The sequence below is a fragment of the Lutra lutra genome, chromosome 8 (genome assembly GCF_902655055.1).
Source record: "Lutra lutra chromosome 8, mLutLut1.2, whole genome shotgun sequence".
In the NCBI taxonomy this organism is placed as follows: Eukaryota; Metazoa; Chordata; class Mammalia; order Carnivora; family Mustelidae; genus Lutra; species Lutra lutra.
In genome coordinates, this window is record NC_062285.1 from 27,145,030 (window position 1) to 27,165,562 (window position 20,533).

Below are 20,533 nucleotides of genomic sequence, written 5' to 3' on the forward strand. Positions count from 1 at the left end.
GCCACTGCTTTCGGCTCAGGTCATGATCTCAGGGTCCTGGGATCGAGTCCCACGTCGGGCTCTCTGCTCAGCAGGGAACCTGCTTCCTCCTCTCTCTCTGTCTGCCTCTCTGCCTGCTTGTGATCTCTGTCTGTCAAATAAATAAATAAAATTAAAAAAAAAAAAATAAAAAAAAAATAAAAAAGTACACTCTGTTCCTCAGAATATAAATTTCTCGAATCCACAATAATTATATCTTAGGTACTATTTAGTCAGGATTAGTGGTTGTGGGACATGCGGCTGTTAAAAAAAAATCATTGAAGCTGTGTGAAATCAGAGAATTAATAAGGACTCTTGACTGTAAGCGAGGAGGTCCATGTGGCTTCCGAACTCCGGGCTTCTCTGAGCTCTTTTATCTCCCAGGCACAGAAGCTTCAGTCGAATAATAAAAGAGTAACTCAGATGCTGTTATCCTCACTCAGCCCCCAGGCTGACTCTCAGACTTCAAGTGTGCTGTGAGGACAAGTTCATGGTCAAGTCCAAGTAGCAGAAGCATCTCCCAGCATTGGAACATTACCCCTTTCGATGAGCCCTAAAGACTCACAAATCAATGCCATCCTGTTAGGGACATGCTTTAAGACTGTCTTATAAAAATAAAATCAAATACTTCATATTTGGAGTGAAAAACCTGTCTACAGAGACATGACCCTGAAAATCATCCTTAAATTTCTAAAGCCGTTAACAGCCCTGTGCAAATGACAGATCTTTGCTGACTTATGATGGGGTTGCATCCCAATAAACCCATTCTAAGCTGAAAATATGGTAAGTCGAAAATGCATTTACTGCATCTGATCTACCAAGCATCACAGCTTACTTACCCTGGCCTGCCTTAAACGAGCCCACAACCCTCCCATCAGCCAACAGGTGGGCAAATCACCCCGTATGAGGCCTATTTGATCATTGGGGGTTGACTATCCATGTCATGTGTTGCAGATGGCCTTGAAAGTGAAGACCAGAACAGTGATGGCTGCAGAATGTTGTCAGGATGTCTTGTCTGCCCTTGTGATCGCTGCCTGCCTGGGAGCTAAGGCTCACAGTCCGAGAGGACTGACTGCACGTTCCCGGCCCGAGACAAGATCCAACTTCAAAATCCCAAGTACGGGGGCGCCTGGGTGGCTCAGTGGGTTAAGCCTCTGTCTTCAGCTCAGGTCATGATCTCAGGATCCTGGGATTGAGCCCCGTATCAGGCTCTCTGCTCAGCAGGGAGCCTGCTTCCCCCCCTCTCTCTGCCTGTTTCTCTGCCTACCTGTGATCTCTCTCTGTGTCAAATAAATGAATAAATAAAAATCTTAAAAAAAAAAAAATCCCAAGTATGGTTTCTGCTGAATCTGTATCACATGTGCACCATCAGAAAGCTGAAAAAAGGGGTGCCTGGGTGGCTCAGTGGGTTAAAGCCTCTGCCTTCGGCTCAGGTCATGATCCCAGGGTCCTGGGATCGAGTCCCGCATCAGGCTCTCTGCTCAGCTGGGAGCCTGCTTCCTCCTTTCTCTCTGCCTGCCTCTCTGCCTACTTGTGATCTCTGTCAAATAAATAAATAAAATCTTAAAAAAAAAAAAAAAGAAAGCTGAAAAAATCATGAGTCGTGGATTACCTGTACATTCAGGTGATTCTCATGATTCACAGTGGTTGAGTCTATAAAATCACAGTGAGAATTGAATCAGATAATGAACCACAGCTCCGGTGGGGGGACAACACAGCACTGAGCTCCCATGGGCCTCTGGTCCAAGGACTTTTTTCAACCGATCCATACCTAACCTTGCCCTATGTGTGTTTCTGTTTAAAGACACCCTCTTTAATATACATTTCTGGTTCATTAACATGGAACACGGCCAACAGCTCCATAACTCATGCCTGAACAGGCTTGTCTAGCATGTGTGCTTGCTCCTGAAGGCACATCTCCACCTTCTCCCATTCAGGAACACTATATAGCCCCTCCGCACTGGGCTTTGGAGCCGCTGGCAGCAGGGAAATCACTAACAAACAGCACAAAAATGTGAAAAACATGGCACTACACAGACAGCAGGAAGGATGCTAGTTTCCAGCAGGAGAGCTGAAAGGAGACAGCAGCACGTGGCCTCGGTCAGCCTCAGCTGGGAACATGTGCATTCAGGGATAGATTTGTTCACTGCCCTGCTCCTGGCCCCAGGAATGAGCATCCTCACATAACCCCCATGATGATTCCAATACACTACCCAGAGAGGTATGCTCCCTAGCTTCTGAAAAAGAAGATACAGAGAGTAGCAACTGTAGCCTATCACTCAGAAACAGTTGCAAGAAATGCAGGACTGCTCTAGGAACTCCCAGTGCCATATATGTGTTTGGTTTTAAATGGTTTCTTTGTGCTTACATCTGTTAAACCACAAAAATAGGAATGAACCGATGCTCCGATGCTGAACTTTCTTACTCAGCAAGAAGTAATACTCATCCATGGATACACAAAACAATTGCAAAAACACAAAAGGCTCTGTGCATTGCCTTAGGAGGTATGTTTCCAAGCAAATTTCATATGCTATTGTGAGTTCAGATAGCTACATTTGTAATATATTTAGGATTTGTTCAAATGTATAATAGTAATTAACCGTGTAGAAGAACAATAACTTTTTAATATTTAGACCCTTGTAGCCATAGGAAATTTAATTTAAATGTAGATACAGATTTTTGCAAGGACAAATATAATACCCAAGGACAGTAACACTCTGTGGGAATAGAATATGAATTTGGAGAAAAAAAGAGAATGAGGTAGAAATTCCAATGGTTAAAGAAGAATCAATTCAAATACTTTTTAGATGGGTGATGATGGGTCTGTGGTGTTTTGATTCCACTGGTTATATTTAAAAGAATGATGTAAAGTTTTATTTAAAGATGTCGATATTTACAATAAGCTAGAAATAACATTCTTTGCAATTCTTAAATTATGATGAAAAATGTTAGCTATCAACACAAAGTGTGTGAGGGGATAGATAGATTTACAAAACTATTTTAGGGATTAGGTGAGCAAAAGGCAGAATACAGGCCCCTCCAAGGCAAGCTCACCTTTCCATTCCAACCTGGTCTTAACATCTTGCAAAAGAAACTAGAAATCTGGACTTTTCTATGTACAGTTTACCTCTTCGTACTATGTTGGTTCAGAAATTTTTTAAGCAGTGTACAGGCCAAATAAAACATGTCTACAGGCCAATATTTTTTTTTCTACCTTGACTCTGAGCAACAGTTATCATCCTCTGTCACCTTTTCCATGTGCTGATAGGAGAGCCACTCTTTCAAAAAATGTTCAGTGAACACCTCCCAGTTGTTCCAGACACTATCCTGGGTCCTGGGGACACAGGGATGGAAGAAATACAACACTGCCCTCAAGGAAGACAAATGACAGGTAGATAACCTTTTGCAATAGCATCTATTAAATTCAGTGCTGGTTAGATCCTAGGTACAGTGGCCATGGAAGCTTGGCTTGAGTGGGTCTAAGAATAGATGGTTCATTTATGAAAGCTCAGTGCGGGGGGAGACAAGGCAGGACTAGAAGCCTCCTGAATAACTAGCACTTAGGTGTGACTTCAATGCTAGTGTCTAAGCAAGGCTAACTGGGGAAGGCTTCTGGAAGATGGCCAACCAGGCAGACTGGAGCAGAGATCACAGCAGGATGTCTGAACGCAAAGAACACCCACAGTGAGACAAAAACCCAGCCCCGCTCCTCATTTTCAGTTCCTCTGTTAAAAACAGGCACATGATGGAAATAAACCATTGAGACAAGATCCAAAAATAATCTTAACTGGGCATAAAAGCTCGTATAAAAATTCTTCTTTTAATCACTTCTGGAAGGCAGCTGAAAGGTACACACACAAAAACTCAGCTTGTAAAGCAATCAGCTTAATCTGGTTCTTTGAAAGATTAATTAAAACTGAGATTACCGATGGCGGCAGATGAGCTGGGTCAGCCGATGGGGCACAGTGGAGACGAGAAAGAAATTGTTTTAAGATCACACAAACACAGCTGCAGGCCAAACGCAGAGATGTTGCATCAAACCTGCTTCTTCCTAGGCCCTCTAATTCAATTCCTGGGGATGACGCTTGACTTAAAAACCCAAAACTCAGGAAGAGTGTGCAGCAAGACTCTGATACGCCAAGCAAGCAGCCCGTCCTTGTGGGACGGGCCTGCAGGGAACCTACGGGATCTTGAACTTCTGATCCAAGTCAGCAACAGCGGCAGGAGGACAGACACAGCCCAGAGGGATGAGCAGAGGGAGCAAGGAACTCTGAACCCAAACAAGGTTTTAAGTGCATCTTTAAAACAATGTCAAGGATCTGCTCAGGTAAGGCCTGGATAGGAAGCAGAGATAAGAAACCAGAACAGTGAGGAGACTCTGTCCACAGAGCCCTCACCCCACAGGGAGCTGCTAAGAAAAGGAGTTTGCACTGATGAAGAGCTGCTCTTGATTTTCCCCCCACTGGCAGCAAAAGGGAGATTACGTAGGAGATGGTTATGGAAATTCTGGTTTGGGGACCCAGAACTGGAACACATGGTCGTTGGATATAAGCTTTAATGCCAAAAAAGCCTTCATAGCACTCACCCGGAAAATGACCATTTGTGCAACAGTTCCCAAAGTTCTTAAACCCACAAGAGGAACAGAGGCAGACAATGAATATACAGAAAAGGAAGAGGGGACAGCAGCCATGGGAGGAGGAGCCCCTAAAACCCCAGGGCCCCTGGGACGGTGGTGCTGGCCTCCTGCCTTGCTCCCCCACCAAAGTCCACCACAGCCTCCATCTAAGGAGCCCAAGACACAGCTCCCCAGTGTGGAAAAACATTCCTGACTGCACTAGATAGCAGGCTCTGAACTCCAGCCCTGTCCTGACGACCCCTGCTGGCCCCGGCCCTCCCTGCGTCTCTCTCCCTACCTGAGCACTGAGGAGATAGGGCCCGAATTTCAGGAGCAGATCATCTCTTTCAGGGTCCTCCTCACTCCAACAAGCTCTCATTCAAAGATTGCCCAACTCTCTGGGGCGCCAGGGTGGCTCAGTGGGTTGAAGCCTCCGCCTTCTGCTCAGGTCATGATCCCAGGGTCTTGGGATTGAGCCCTGCACTGGGCTCTCTGCTCAGCGGGGAGCCTGCTTCCTCCTCCTCTCTCTCATTCTCTCTCTGCTTGCCTCTCTGCCTACTTGTGATCTGTCAAATAAATAAATAATAATAATAAAATCTTTTAAAAAAAATTTTTTTAAATGCCAAACTCTCCTGGTTCATCAATTCCCATCCAATGTCATATAACCACCTCATGACAAATCTCATTCCAGAAGCTTCCTACCATGTGGATTACTTATCCAATGGATACTATGACCATTTAATTATAGGAAGGGGAGGGAGTCAGAATACAGGGAAATACACTAAAATTTGAATATCAAATGTACTGTTAACATCAAAGTAATAGTGAAGAGTACAGATCCTGGAGCCAGCCTTCATTGTCTCATCTGTAAAATGGGAATAATAATCACAGCGTGCCTAGTGGGGTGGTCATGAAGAGTAAATGAGTGAGTTGTAAAGCACTTAGAACAAAATGTGCCACAAAGCACTAGGTGTTTAGATAAAACTATACAACGTTTTATCTACCATCAAAAAGCAACTACAAATTATGCACAAGTCAGACTGGAGGGGCACCGGGCCACAACGGGAAGCCCACCTTGGGCAGTACCAACACCCAACACTGCTTGTCCCAGCTCCCAGGTGAGATGGACACCAACCAGGCCTCTCCCCCTGCCCCCTTCAACTGCTCCCCCCTCAACATACCCACTTGCTCAGCCCTCTCCCTGGCACCAGCACACAGACTCCTAGCTCTCCTGTCAGCCTGCAGGCCCTCCCACCCAACCCCCCTACCCCAGACACCAGGGTCAGTTTCAAATATTCTAATTTTAGAATATTATATTCTAATAGCTAGTATCACCTGAATATTGAAACAGCTTGAATCATCAGCTAAAATTAAAAACAAGGGACGCCTGGGTGGCTCAGTTGGTTGGACGACTGCCTTCGGCTCAGGTCATGATCCTGGAGTCCCGGGATCGAGTCCCGCATCGGGCTCCCGGCTCCGCGGAGAGTCCGCTTCTCTCTCTGACCTTCTCCTCGCTCATGCTCTCTCACTGTCTCTCTCTCAAATAAATAAATAAAATCTTTAAAAAAAAATTAAATTAAATTAAAAACAATTTTGCCTAGACTTCAAAACTCATGATCTGATCCCTTACCTACCTTTGTAACCTTATTTCCTACTGATTTCCATCATGACCACCCTTTCCGTCCACCCTACCATCCCCCACGGCAATGCCTCCAGCCTGTGGTTCCCACCTCCAAAGCTGGACATGCCCCCCATGCTTCGAGGTTTGGCTAATGCTCTAACAGTCCCATCACATCTCCGGTACAGGGAGAATTGCTATCTCCACTTCTGAACTCACAGAGTATTCATCTCTGCTTGGAGAAGGCAGAGAACCACCTTGTCAGGAGTTAGAGTCCCAGCTCTGTCACTTATGTCACTCTGTCACTTATGAGCTGAACGTCTCTAGGTCAGAAAATTAAAATCTCTGAACCTATCTCACTGTGGTTATGAAGATAAATGGAGACAATGTATGCAAAATGCTTGGTTTAAGTTCTCTTCCCCTGCCCTCTCGTGGAATTTATGACTTCTCTAAATTTTATTATAGTTATTGGGCTTCTCATTTTTCTTTCTCCTAACACTCTAAGTTCCTTGAGTGCATATTCCTGTGTTTCTCCAAGAACCTAGCACAAGGCCTTACACTTAGTAAGAGCTAAACAACAATTTATCAAATGAAGGAAGAGATGGATGGAATATTTTATACTTACTCTTTATATTATTATTGGGGGCAGAGGGAGACAGAGAATCCCAAGCAGGCTCCATGACCAGTGCAGAGCCCAAAATGGGTCCTGATCCCACCACCCTGAGATCATGACCTGAGGCAAAATCAAGAGTCAGACACTTAACTGACTGAGCTGCCCAGGTGCCCCAACTCTTTGCCTTATTTTTAATCACTCCTCATTTTCACCTACGTTGTTGTTAATGACAGTAACTCTCCCACACATGGAGTACAGATATCCAGATGGTTCTGAGGGGAAAACTCTATTCTGAGTCCTGAATGATTCACTGCCACTCATTCAGTTACCTATTTTCTGCTGGCTCGTTCATGTATCCCTACTACCAGGAAACACCGTACTTGACACTTATATGGCCTACAGAAAGACAATTCCTATTCCCAAATTCACCCACTAGCATTGTAAGGACATTTTCACAGCCCTCACAAATTTATCCAACTGGGATGTTTTGTTTTTCTTTTAAAAAAAAATTGAAAATCATCATCCTGAAAAGGAATATTTTATTCATGCCAGTTTAAGTAGTGACAGGAAAATATTCAGTACTCAAAATGGAATGAAGAAAAAAAAAACGGTCAGCATGAATTTCCAAAAGCATCTGGAAAATTGGCAAAAGATTTAAGAACGCAAAAAAGCAACCGGTGATCCCAGTTGGGGTGAAGTTGCCGTCATATTACATGTGATACCGGCCCTAAGACTGCTTTAGGAATTCCCAAAAACAGTACTCTGGTAAGCTCATTTGCATAATGATTCCGATTTAATCCAAAGAAAGCACACCTACAACTTGTCCCCAGGGTCCCAGTTGTCTTTAAAGTTATTTGATTTTGTATTGAGAATAACGAGAATCCAGGCAGACATCTGACTTAAAACGGAAGTGAAATCTTCCCCTTATAGCCCTAACTACACCATGACCCTTCCCCTTATATCTCTAACTCACTAACTCACCCTTAGCAGAAGAGGGTAGTAACTCAACACATCAGCTCTAGAGGTGCCTAGGACTGGCTTGAACCCCATACACCCCTGCCCCCATTCAGTGTCAGTCTTTAAGTCCATTTGTGACCCCAAACTGAATCCCAACACTTCGACTCATAAAGTCAAGGTAATGTACAGACAGCATCCCATATCCATGCACCCTGGACCTAAGCAGGTTTTGAATCTAGTGGGTCAGAAGGACCACCTTCTAGGGATAACTAGAACTGCATTTCAGACCAGGATCAGCAGCCCATGAGGGGTGTGGCCTTGGGCAAGTCCCTCCACCCCTCTGGTCTTCTGTTTCTTCATGCGTCATTTACACATTCAACCAGATGCTCCTGCTCTCACATAACAGGAGCACTGGAGAACTGAGAGACTGGAGACACAAAGTTTCAGAAGAGCCGCTGGAGCCCATTCTGGCCTTGCTCTCTTATTTGGGTTTCGCTCTTGCATTCTGTCCTATTCTATCCCTAACTAGCTGTGTGGGCCTGAGCAACACACTGAACCCTCCTGAGCCAGGATTTTCCCCGCTTTGTAAAACATGAGGGTAAACTGTATATATACACAGTCCCGTCTAGCTCTAGAAGTCTACCTATCAGAGAAATCCTTTCCATGAGGGAGTAAAACACAGACGGAACCACTCTACAGTTTTTCAGGCCCTTGGTGCAAATCACCAGCAAAAGGACTGCAAAAATTCTGCATCGGCTTTGAAAATGAATAGAGGCGCCTGTGTGGCTCAGTGGGTTAAAGCCTCTGCCTTCGGCTCAGGTCATGATCCCAGGGTCCTGGGATCAAGCCCCGCATCAGGCTCTCTGTTCACCAGGGAGCCTGCTTACTCCTCTCTCTCTGCTTGGGGCGCCTGGGTGGCTCCGTGGGGTAAGCCGCTGCCTTCGGCTCAGGTCATGATCCCAGGTCCTGGGTTCGAGCCCCACATCGGGCTTTCTGCTCAGCGGGGAGCCTGCTTCCTCCTCTCTCTCTGCCTGCCTCTCTGCCTACTTGTGATTTCTCTCTGTCAAATAAATAAATAAAATCTTTAAAAAAAAAAAAAGAAAGAAAATGAATAGACCATGCCAAGCAAGTGCTTTCTAAAAGGTCAAGTATAGGATAAACATGACGAATTCATTCCTCCAGAGGAGCCAGAGGAGTCACACCCATGATTCAAAAGGAAATTCCATCCAGGACCACCAGTCACCTCCCAAAGTTGGTCACCCTGCACCGTGGGGCCAGGATGGGGCAGCCAGAACAAAAATGAAGGGAAAGTGACTTTTTCACTGGGGCTCTGGGAGATCTACCACCGGTATGTACACTGAATTCACCCCCCATAACCCGGCCTAAACCCACATGGAAGACATTAAAAAAAAAAAATCAGAAAACCACAGGTGACAATCCAAAGGCACAGATGTTGTGACCACTTTGTTCTCAGCCTTTTCCCCGAGAAGGGGCTTTAGACAGATATCGGTTGACAAGGACACCAGGGTCAAGAGAGACAGTCTCCTTATAAATAAAACTTTCAAACTCACGGCCATTAACACTCACCCAAAATAAATGGACGAGAGCCAGCCAGGAAAGGGCACGTTACTAAAACTGGCCCTCCGGCCTCCAAAAGGCTCAGCAGAATTATTCTTGCTGCGAGGAGAGGAGGAAGAAAGGTCTGGTTATTGTGCCAATGTGCTGGGGGAGGCACATAACTAGGTCACGTTCCCACTCGGGCCTGCCTGCTGCAGGCAGGCATCGCGGAGGCGCTGTGCGGGGAGCTGGTCCCATGCCTGCTCAGAGTCTCTCTGGAAGCTTGTGGAAGGTGCCTCTGGCCACACCCCCTGGGGGGAGCTAAGGTAGGATGTTTCCAGAGTGGGTGACATCCTACAGAGCCTGTCCTAGAGCAGGGATCTAGCACAAATCCAAGGGCTTCTGCCACATGAGAGACCCCCTCGGGACACCCTGCAATGGCCCACCATCTACCTGAACCCTTCAACTCACTTCATGACCACACATCATGCCTAACTCAGGAGCTGACGCTGTGAGTCACCCAGAACCCAGATAACAAGCTCTTCTCTAACCTGACACACAGGTGTCTTGTGGGTCCTGCCCAGTGAAACCACGGGGACTGGAAAGCATCTTCAATGAAGCACAGGTGCACCTCCCCGCAGCTCTCTGGGATGGAAATCAGGCAGAACGAACGAAAATCTTCTTCACACCTGGAATTGCCAGCCTCACCTTTCTCGAAGGCTCATAAAGCATTTGCCTCCAACAGCAGGGTTCTTAGAAGAACGTGATGTGACTCGGGGAGCTGAGTAGCGCACTCACATACATGCCATAGCTCACGACTTCCTCAGGCTGTGATGTTTTTCTCCTCATAGCAGACAAACCTCCAGATTGGCACAGTTGATCCGGAAAAAGAGTTGCAACCTGTAGCCCCAGGCGATCACAGAGCTCCTGTGAATACCTCCGAGGACTTAAAACAGTGTCTTTTTCACAATTTATTAATTTAAGAGGCACGTTAGGTGAGATGTGCTCTCGCTTTTGCTTTTAACCTCCGCAATTAGCCGATCGGGAGCTCTCCTCATGCCTCTTAACAACAGAGACGCACGCACTGAGCGCTCCCAAGTATGTCCTGGGAAAAGCAGGCACACCTGCACATTCCATGGCTTTTCTCCTCTGCTTTTAACCAGCTTTACCTGACACCATTTATTTGCAGACACGAGATCCAGAAGCTGGAGTCAGAGGGAAAAAGCTGAATGTGAGAAACACCTTAAGTTTGAGGCTGACTCAGATAAAATTCTACAGTAACCAGGGTTTAGAAGTCTCCTCTTCTCTGGGGGAAACAGCCCAGTGCCCCAAACAGTCTCCCAAAATATCGCCAAAGGAGCCATGGGATACAGACATTACGGGAGAGTGGACATCTCCTGAGAATCACCGCTCCGGGGATTGCCTGGAGCCGCACACAGACACTAGCTGCAGAAGAGATGCTAAGTGGCAGGTGCCTGCAGAAAGGGCGGGAAACTCAGGAAAGACACGTCTGAGGTTCCTCCCCTGGCTCTAGAGTCTCCATGTCTTCCCTGTTCACTCATGAAAGCGACTTGCTACTGGAGGGGGCAGGGAAGCAGGTAACAGGGCTTATGGCCCAATTTTTAGGGATGAGTAAGATATTTCTTACTAACATTCCAAAAGAGATAGCTAGCACTGATGGAGCAATTCTTATGACCTGGTTAAGATACATACTGCTAACTTAATGGTAAGAGCTTACAATGTCTAGTGTAAGTATATTTTTTAAACTCTCAATGAAAGTTAGTGATTTTACATTATGGATATAGTGTCTGTGTGTCAAAAAGTGGAAGAACATCATTATTCTGAGGCTAGCAATAATTGTAAAATAAAATGTGTGAAGGTAAGGTTATCCTCTCAGTTCCTTATTATTTTAGAAAAGTATTAAGCCAGTCTCTTATATGTAAATGTACATAAATTTTTTTTTCTGGTCACTAATAAGTGATTAGCATTTTTAAAAATCTGCAAAATACAGCAAGGCAAGAAGGAGAAAATTAAAGTTATCTGTCATTTCAACACCAAGAGGTGACTACTATTACTATAGTTGATGTACATACTTCCAGCCCTCTCTCTAGGCATATAATTATAAATGTTCTTCCACAAAATTGGGATCATGTTATTTGATAACTTATGTTTCACATTAAATGGTGTCATTTACCCATGCCCTAAAATAATATTCTGCGTCATGAGTTAAAGCCTACAGAGTGTCACATTCTGTTGATGTGCTAAGTTTTAGAATATTTTATAAACACTATTAAATGAGTTGTTTGCAGCCATCAATTACTCTAGAAAATACTAGTGGATGGAGAGAGAGATAAACAGATTTTATTTTTCCCATAAAGCCTTATGGAGATATAATTCACAATTCACCGATTGATAATGTACAATTCAGTGGTTTTGGTATATTCATTGTATGTGCAAGGATTGCAATAATCAATGTGGGGACATGTTTATCATCCCCTCCCCCCAAAAAAACAGGGCACCTTTTAGCACTTATTCTCCACGTCCCCTCAAGCCCTTCCACCCCTAATCTGAGGCGACCACTAATTTGCTTTCCATCCTCACAGATTTGTCTCTTCTGGACATTGCACATAAATGGAATAACACATTGTGTGGTTTTTGGTGATGGGCTTCTTTCATTTAACCTAATGTTTTCGGGGTTCAACCATACTGTAACATGTATCGGTACCTCATTCTTTTTACAGCTAAATATTCTACCTTTGTATGGATATACCCCATTTGTTTATGAATTATCGGTGGATGACATTTAGGTTGTCTCCTCTTTGGGGCTAATATGAATAAAGCTGCCTGAACATCCAGGGGCAAGTTATTGTCTGGACACACAGTTGCAGTTCTCTTGGGTGTATATATATCTAGGAAGAATTGTCGACTCACATAGTAACGGTATTTTAACCTTTTAAGGAACTGCCAGACTGTTTTCCAAAGTAGCTGCACCATTTTACATTGTCACCAGTAGTATGTGAGAGTTCCAATTGCCCCACATCTTCACCGACACTTGTTATTACCCATATTTTTATTATATTCATCCAGTGGGCATGAAGTGATATCTCACTTCTATGTTGGCTAACAATGTTGAGCATCTTTCCATGTGCTTATTGGTCATGTGTATACTTCTTTGCAGAAATGTGTATTTGGATTCCTTGTACATTTTTCATTGGGTTTTTTAAAACTACCGAGTTGTGTTTTAAAACATATTTTAGATGACAGTCCCTTATGAGATTTGCAAAAAAAAATTCTTCCCATTGTGTGGGTTGTCTTTTCACTGTCTTGACCATGTCCTTTGAAGCACAAACGTTTTCAGTTTGGATGAAGTAATAATTTATCTATTTTTTTCTCTTGTTGCTTGTGTTTTTGGTGTCCTATCTAAGAAACACTGCTTACTCCAAAGCACACAGATTCACGTATGCTTTCTTCTAAGTGTTTTATAGTTTAAGCTCTGGTATATAAGTCATGGAACCATTCTGAGTTAATTTTTATATATGGTGTGAGGTAATGGTCCCAAATTATTCTTTTGCATATGGAGATCCAGTTGTCCCAGAACCATTTGTTGGAGACGATTCTTTGCCCCATGGAATTATCTTAGTACCCTTGCCAAAAATCAAAAGACCGTAAAAGTAAAGGTTTATTTCAGGACCCTCAATTCCCGTCCATTTGTCTATTTAAGTCTGTCCTTATGCCAGCACCACGCTGTCTTGATAATTGTAGCCTTGTAATAAGTTTTGAAATCAAGGCGTGTGGTTTCTCCAACTTTTTTTTTTTTTTTTTTTTTTTTCAATTCTCTTTTGGATCCTCTGCATTTCCGTATAAACTTTAGGGTCAGCTTGTCAACTTTTGCAAAAAGGACAGCTGAGATTTTGACATTATGTTGACTTTGTGGATAAATTTAGGAACTTTTGCTGTCTTGACCCTATTAAGTCTTCTAATCCATTAGTACAGGATGTCTTTCCATTTATTTAGGACTTCATTAATTTCTTCCAGTTATATTTTGTGTTTTACAGTGCACAAGTCTGGTACTTCTTTGGTAAATTTATTCCTAACTGCTTTATTCTTTTTGATGTCATTATAAATGAAATTGTTTTATTAATTTTGTTTTCAGATGGTTCATTGCCAGAATATATATACAAATGATTTTGTGAACTGTATATTATATATTGATTTTATATCCTACAGCTTTGATGAACTCCTATTAGGACTAAATAGATTTTTAATGGAGATTTAAGTGGAGTTTAAGATTTTCTCTTTATAAGATCATGTCATCTGTAAATAAAGATAGCAAATAGGGCCCTTATTACTTGATTTTGTTGGGGTTTGTCTGTTTTGGGGTTTTCTTACCTAACTATCCAGTCTAGAACCTCCAGTACAATGTTGAATAGAACTGGTGAGAGCTGGCACCTTGCTTTGTTCTTGATCTGAGAAGAAAGCATTCATTCTTTCACCATTAAGTATGATGTTAGCTCTGGGAATAGAATTCTTCGCTGTAATTTTTGTGGGAAGGTACAAAGGTTATTTCAGTGTTCTATCCCTTCATAAAAGTCCTAAATATGCCCATTTCCCATTGTACAGTTTCCTCAATATTTATTTCTCTAACACAATTTCAACATCCTTTGTACTTATAATAGGTCAGAAAGGGGAAAGTGACATATTAAAAGGAAATCTCAGGTGGATATGAAGTTCAAGGAGACTTGAAATGGACGGATTTAATGAAATCCAAAGCCTGTGTCTTTCAAAATAAACACTCGCGGATATAAAGCCCAAGCAGTGGGCATTAAGATAAAGTCATTTTGACATTTCCCTGAGTTGTCAGTCACTCAATTCACTAGTCAAAATAAGACTTCATTCTGAGCCTGTTCTGAAATTCTGTGTCAGTTTTTGTGCTTCAGTGTTCCCTGAGTTCTCATTGTCCTACCCACCAAAATTAGTTCTACCACAAAAGACTCTTCACAGTATCTTTAAAAAAAAGGGGGGGGGGGAATCTATTCTAATTGTATTTGAATCTGTAAATCCTAGAACAGAGAGGGATTTGACAGTTACTTAATTTGATTATTTAGTCCACCAAATACTTCAGATCGAAAACTACACTCTGAAAGCGAGATTATCTACTTTGACCCCTAAACAAATTATATCACAGCAACATTTTGGTTAGCTGGGATACAAATTCAGAGGTACAGGGAGGGAAAATCTGGGCTTGAAAAGGCATGGCTTCAAATCTCAGGCCTTCCCATTCCTAGCTGTACATCTTTGTGCAAGTTACTTATCCTCTCTGTGTCAACTCTTAAAAATTTTTAAAGGGTAACCTTGCAGGAATGTTGTGAAGATTACACGATACGCTTTTCACCAAGTGCCTGGAACACAGTAGGTGCTATTATTACTGAAAACAGAAGCATTTCTTCACTAAAGTGTTCAGGAGATGGAGTAGTCTGATCCATTATAATTTCTGGTTTTCAAGCTTCTGGGGCTGAAAAATCCTTCAGAACAGTGTTGGTTTTTTTTGTTGTTGTTTTTTTTTCATCTGTATTCTGGTAGACAGCTACACCCTTTCTTTTCTAAGTATTTCATGGGCGAGATCCCATGCAAGTTCCCAAGAGGCGTGTGAGGCTCATCCTCAGGCAGTTTAGAACCTGGAATAAGTGTGATACACACTATCAGGGTTTTATGTACATTCTCATTATACAGTATTGTAGGGACAGAAGGTGCAGGGGTTCGGGCTGACAATGCTAGCACTGATTCGGCACACATTCTAAACCATGGTTTTCACTACTAAATTCCAAATATGAGCTAATGCAGTTGATGTTTGCCTGTTCTTCTTTAAAGGGTCACATAGGAAAAAAACTGGTGAGCTGAAAGCTTTACCTTATGTCCCCAAGTCCCCAGAAAAGCCATGTCTGCACTCTGAAAACTAATCAGCAACAGCACTTGCCAAACTCCCCATCTCTCCCATTTTAGCAGGCTCCTGACACCGGCTAATTGGCCCATCTGAAACCATCCAATTAACAAGATGATGAGAACTGCCCAGCACTGTGAAGGTGAACCCGGGCCACGTCTGTATGTGCACTACCCCACCGCCTTCCGAAAACTCAGACTGTGACTCTAATCAATCCTGAGAGGTCCACTCTGTCCTCTTTGAAAGCTTGAGAATGAGTCAAAAGACAATATATTTTTCTAGCTGTGAAAACTGTCTGCACCTGACCAAAGCTCCTGTCTCAGGAAGGTTAGCACCGCGCTGGCAAGCAGGGGAGAAATGAGGGAGCGGAGATCCATCTGCAGCATAGCAATTGCTGGGAGAGGGACTTGTTCGAGAAACTCATCGGACACTCCCTCCAGGGTCAAGGCTGGACGCCTCCCAGGGCTCGGGTGCTGGCCTTAGCAGAGCCTCCGGCTTTCCAGAAGACAACACAAAACTTAATTAAGCAGTATCAAATATCTACTCTTTGCAAAAACATGTCCACACGCACTGGCACGCGCGCGTGCACACATACACACACACACACACACACACAGGACTGTCTCCTAATTAGCAATGTCAGCCCCAGAAAACCATTCACCAACCACTAAAAATCATCAAGCAATGACAGAAATAAATCCAACAATCATTTAGCAGATGGGGGCTCCTGCACTTGGTTTCCTGAAATGAAAGCAGCCCCCTCAGGCAGGAGAGCCACGCTGCTGGCACCAAAGGACGAAGGCCACCCGGTAATAAAGCACAGAAAACAAGGCCAGCTTCAGAGCCACCTGCGCTCTCCCATGTCGCCTAGCTCTTGACAGCCACAGCTCACGGTGATGGAGTTCTCCCTGGGAGGCAGGGCTGTGCTGAGAACTTGGCCTCTGTCGGTTCACTAAATGCTCACAGCAGTGAGGATAGGGGCTCCCAAGGACCATGCTCCTCCGTCTACCTAAGAGTTTGATAAGGAAGCAGAAGCAGGACAAGAAGGCGGCATTTTGCAATCCTGTTCATTCCTCTCAAAGGAGAACCTACGTGCATATCCGTCCCCTCAAGAGCTTGAGCATTTGTAATCCCCCTACATGCATATCCGTCCCCTCAAGAGCTTGAGCATTTGTAATCCCCCTGCCATCGTGGAAGAAGCCGTGCCCACAAAAGCTCCCATTATTTACACCGAATCTGCCCCCTCTTTCGTGGTGTGGCCCTGGGGAAGGCACCACCACCACCCCAGGCCTCTGTTCCCTCAATCTGATCAAAGAACAAGATGTTCGCAAGGCCCACGCCACAGTCAACAGTCTTCGGCTTAAAAAATCCATAATGTCCCGACATCTGCTCAAGGCCACGTGAGGGCCACGTGAGGACCGCGTAGTACAAACCCTCACTGAGCCCCGTTAGCAGAGGAACCTGACAGATGACATGTTTCACAATACAGTGGCATGTGTTTCACATTCTTCCTACTTCCCTTGTAAGACACGCCACCCAGGATTTCTCTTGGAAAACCGCAGGTGCAGATCCCAGGGGCCCTCATCAGGGGGCAAACACACATATGGGAAGGGCATAGCGGTGCCCGGCCCACTGCTGGTGCTCACGCACGTACAAAAGCGAACTCCATTTACAGTTATTTTGAAGGTACAGCTCGTTCTCTCCACTTCCACCTCCTTTTTATTTCCCGAAGTCTAAAGAGAAGGCCTTCGACTAAATCAAAATGGAAGAAATTCCTAAAATGCACTAGCTACTTCACTCAGGGATATGCTTCCCATTGTTTTCATCTGAAAACAGCTGTTCATTTTAAGCCGAAAGAGCTGGGCAAATGACCGACCAGCTGATCAGATCATTACTGAATATGGGAGCCTTACCTTAGGTGAGAAAGGCTCTATAAAGGTATGTTGATTGGCGTGCACCGTGATAAAAATCAATCCATTTGATAAAAGCAATCATCACATGAAAAGCAGAAATGCCATTATGTTATCTGCTTCATAAAAGGAAGGACTGTTCAGCCTCCTTTCTGTTGTCAGACTGAATAATTACAACATAAAATGGGCCATAAGTGCGCCTGAAACCTCGCAGGATTAGGAACTTTTATCTCATACTTGAAACCATGTATCCGCTTAATTGGCAGCTGGAACAGTATTATAACACCAGGGCTGAGGAGAAAAGGGTTTCACCTGGTCTGGAATTGAATTGACCTCCTTTCCACCCTGCTCCCAGCCCACCCCCACTCACAGTCACCCAGGCCAATCACTACTTGCTCTCTTTTGCTCCCCTCTCCCATGATTCCTTGCAATGCCAGCCCTACAACACCACAGGTGTGTGGCCCATGAACTGTAACTTCAGAGAAGAAACCGCAGGAGCAAATGCCTCCCTTTTTCCAGCTCTGTGGGACCATGTAACATATATCATAAAAATGCACCTTCTAAGAACTCCTTGAGGAAAGAACCGGTTGTGACCTTTTCATTTTTGTGTCCATAGGGCCTATAATATACTAGGGTGTGTGTGGGTGTGTGTGTGTACACACGTGCACAGGCGTGCAGGTCCCTGGGATGAACTATATTCTTATCTCTTTTCAGTTTGACCCTCCAAATATTATTTCTGGCTACACATTGACTTATCAGTTACCAGGAAACTTAACAATCCCTGCCCTTTATATACAAGGATAACATTTCAAAACACCCCCACTTCTTTTCCTTCTTTTAAAGTTCTAAAAGATTTATGCTGATCCATTCGCTTTATGACACAGTTTTAAGAGCTATCAAAGTAGGAGTTAAAGGTGTCCTATCTGGCCGTGAACCAAAGTGGCAGAAATGGGCCCAAAATGAAGTGGCTTCAGCTAACATTTATTGAGCATTTAATATATACCAATATATATACCAAGCATTATGCAGAAACAAAACAATGCACTTCATCTCACCAAAACCTCTTAGCAATCTTAGACAATGTGTGCCATTGTTATCTCCATTTTAGAAATGACAGAGGCTCAGCATTCCACACACACGTGGCTGGTGAGAAGGAGAGCCAGGAGTCAGGGCTCAGGAGGACTGTACCCCCATCCACAGACCATGACCTACTTATAAGATCCATCATGCTTTGATGTCAGCATCGGCAGCCAGGAAGTTGGCGGCATGAAGATCAAGTTCTTTGCAGATGTACCTATGATGGCCAAGAATTTTAGGCAGTTCTGCACTGGAGAATTCAGGTGAGTCCCTTGGCTCAAGTTGTGGTAAACTGGAAAGGGTTATGATGACCTGTCAACATCACTCCAACTCTCCTTCTTTTTGGCCACAGAAAAGGACGGGTTCCAACAGGATACAAAGGAAGCACCTTCCACAGGGTCATAATGGATTTCACAATTCAGCATGGGGATTTTGTTAATGGAGGTGGTACTAGAGTCGCCAGTGTGTAAGGGCGGCGGGGGTGGGGGGGCATTTGCAGGTGAAAATTTTAAACTTAGACATTCAGCTCCTGACCTGCTTCGGTGGTCCCAGTGCAAATGGTTCCCAGTCTTTACCACCTGCTCTAAATGCCATTGGCTGGATGGGAAGCACGTGCAGTTTGGAAAAAATCACTCACAGACTTCTAGTGATGCGAGAGATTGAGAAGATTAGCAGAGGTCCCAACAATAAGCCCAAAGGACTCTTGGAGATCTCTTGGTGCAGGGAGGGGAGATCCAGAGCAAAACTGATCAGGCTTTCCCTTGCTCTGTCTGGGTGATGCACGGGAATAAAATAATCTAGATTAGACCTTGTGTTAGCTTCCTTGCCTACTGCTGCACTTTGATCAAGAGACCTTGGAAGTGTCACAGATTCAGAACCCAATTTTCTGTGTTTAAGTTTACAACTTAAATAAAGTTTTTTTTAATCCATTCTATCCAATACCTTCAGTGTTCAATAAACTTTTTTAACCACTAACCCTAAGAAAAGTTTAATTAATCAGTAAAATCTCTTTGACATCACGCTGGAATGTTGGAGGGGAAAGTCTTCTAATTAAAAGGATCATACCAGCCCTGTAACTTGCAAAACTCAGTGTAATATTGGGGATGGGGGCAGAAATCCTTGTTCAAAAAATACTAAGAATTCCAAGACAGGAGAAATGCATTAGAGGAACATGGGACCCTGTGTCACTGTGAAGCTGGCCCCAGAGGGCATCGGTGTCCAGGAACCCAGAGGTCACTCCAGAATCCAAAGGAATGAGGCCTAACGAAGAATGAGGCTGTGAAATGGCCTGTGAGCTCAGCGGCGTGTGTCAGACGCTTTTTCCAGAATGAAACCCAGGCAAAATCAGAACCTCAAACTGGAACGTGAAACAGCTTGGCTCCTGATATCTCTGGATATGAACTCAGTACAGCTTCAAGTGTTTCTTTATGCAAAGATGTTGCCTGTAACAGCGGGAAAAGGTCATCCTGCTTATAAATCATTAGAGAAACAGATTTCCAAACAGATCCTGAAGAGAAACAATGAGTAACGTTGCACGTCACACTGGCACGACTTCCTAAATAGAGCAGGTGTTGATAACTTTTTAATATTTCTATTGGCTCTCTCCTGGTATGTTCTGATTAGTGACAATATAAAGAAACCATTTAAGGCACATCATATATGATGAGGCCTTTATTGCACAGCTAATAATGATTCTGTTTAATTACCAAGCCCTGAGAAAAAGTAAATTTGATCTACTAAACTTTTGAAAAGCACTTATAATACTTTGTAACAAGAAAAAGGCAATAATTATTTTAGTGTGATCAGAACAAAAACAATTTTAAAACGTTTCAGTGAAAAAAGAACACTGAGCTGGGAGTCACCACTGTAACAATATCTGTTCCCTACTCGTTCGATAAGCCACCAAGTAAGCAGCTCAACACCAGCTCAAACAGGAGGGATAAGGATAGAAATCACACTCCTGTGCACGTTTTACTAACCATTTCAGAAAATAAGTCAGACTTGATCTGAATTTCTGGATATCTGCCTGAATAGTGCATGACCTTTTGCTAATGGATACCTAAGCTGTAAATGATGAGTATTTTGCACATTTTTTTTCTTTTCCAAATGGTCTGATTTGAAATCTCAGGGTTCTCCGGGTGTGTTAAAAAATGATGTTCTGGGGCACCCGGGTGGCTCAGTGGGTTAAAGCCTCTGCCTTCGGCTCAGGTCATGATCCCAGGGTCCTGGG

General features: G+C 43.8%; 1 protein-coding gene and 1 pseudogene across 1 annotated transcript in view; one reads left to right on the plus strand and one right to left on the minus strand.

Annotated features, from left to right (window-relative positions):
* Window positions 1-20,533, minus strand: part of CAMK1D (calcium/calmodulin dependent protein kinase ID) — a 431,780-nt gene that overhangs the window by 393,233 nt on the left and 18,014 nt on the right. The gene's annotated exons all lie outside the window — the stretch shown is intronic.
* LOC125106267 (peptidyl-prolyl cis-trans isomerase H-like) lies at window positions 6,300-19,081 on the plus strand (annotated as a pseudogene).